Consider the following 1,913-nt stretch of genomic DNA (forward strand, 5'->3'; position numbering starts at 1 on the left):
AGAGTTCTACTACTGGGTAGTTTCTCTACATCCTGTATCATATCATTATGTCATTATGATCAAATTTACTGGTTGTATTTTTTTATACAGTTGTAAATATCAACAAATAAATTAAAAAAAAAAATGCAATATTAGTGGAGGAATGAGCAGATTACATAATCATACAGTTCCATCAGGGGTAACGAATTTTTTTCATGTTATTTTAAAGTCCTTCATTTTTAAACATTAAATAATCCAGTTTAATTACTAAATATTGTTGAAATATATAAATAATTGATGAAGAGATGAACACAAACCTTTCAACAGCTTAATTAGTATATAATTGGTATATAATAAACAAAATTGGTTTGTACATAGTGGTGCGTATTGAAATACCATGGTATATCAAAATCTGGAGGGCCCATTACCTTCCACCTTACCCTGAGATTACTTTATTTAAATTTACGTTTAAGCCCTGTCAGAGTTCTGAGGATGAGAACTAGCTTATATTATAAAACTACCCTATTGTTCATTGATATGACAAGTTTAATCAAAATACTTAGCAAAATTTTTGAGAAAATATTGAACAAGTGTAAAATCAATTATATAACGTGGCACTTGTAATATAAGTGAAAGTTGCTGTCATGTCTTAGACATTCAAAGCATTCCCATAAGTGTGCTGAGCACGAGGGTGGTACACACTAATGTCTTTACTGTTTTATTAGTTACGGTTTTCAACACGAGGAGGCTCCTCACCTCCGGACTTCAAAAATAGTACCATTTAGAATGGATATTTCACAAGTAATAAATAAACATTACAGGTAACCTTAAAATACCAAAGGTAGTACTGTAAGGTAGGTACACCACACCACACCTCAATAGCTTGGGACTAAGCCAAGATATCTCAAAAACCCTTGGAGACGATGATAAGGCAATAGAATTGGTGTTTCAGTTTTTGAAATCATAAAATTTACTGACAAAAATATAACTTGATCGGAAGGAAAAAAAAAAATAAATAAAAAAAAATTATAAAATAAAATAAAATAAATAAATAAAATAATCAAATTAAAAAAATAAATAAAATTTAACGAATATTAGCAAAATTAAATAAAATATAAATGGCGTTGATGACCACTAAACAACCAAACAAACAAACCAAAGGTAGTAAATGTAATATCCAACACGATTTATTCCTTTTTTTCACAGTAAAGCATTTACGGTTTGCCATACAATAAAAAATGAATTCTTACATCTCCCTTTAACAAAGTGAAAGTTGCTGTCATGTCCCAGACATTTAAAGACTTATCTCAAGTACTTAATTTCTGTTCCGTACAACTTTTCGTTTTTGGGCTCGGGTCTTACATACCAGAAACGCAAAAACCATTTTCCTCTACTTGATTATTTCGAATCAAGGGACCTTTTAGCATGTGCGGGGAAACCGAAAAATTTTCTTTCTTTCATTTTCGAAGGATGAAGAAAAATTTTATTTTTCTGTTGCTACAAAAAAATATCCATGTAAAAGTTCCTCAGGGTCCGAAAAACGTTTTTAAAATTTATTTATTGAAATTTTTAACAGTGATATATAAAAATACAAGCGTAAGAACCATCATAACAAAGTTAAAAAATTAAAATCTAACGCCGTGTCGCAATGTATTCCCTATTTAGTGAAGAGCGACTAAGCGACCATCGCTTTCGCCCGGTCGTGCTAAGTTAAAATTTAGAAGGCGCTGGAGATGGAGTAATAGAAAAAAAATAAGTTTGTTGAGACAGGAATGATGAAGTTATATAAGAAAAATAAACATAAAGTGGGATAGTAATCTTAGAGCGTTCAATCATTTCAAGACATATATTTTTTCATGTCTAAGATATCTTTTAAAAAATCAATATACAAACAAATATAATCAAAGTATTATGAACATTTCTTATCAAAAAAA

Source organism: Halyomorpha halys, unplaced genomic scaffold (genome assembly GCF_000696795.3).
Source record: "Halyomorpha halys isolate HHAL.00 unplaced genomic scaffold, Hhal_1.1 Scaffold123.1, whole genome shotgun sequence".
NCBI classification, from domain to species: Eukaryota; Metazoa; Arthropoda; class Insecta; order Hemiptera; family Pentatomidae; genus Halyomorpha; species Halyomorpha halys.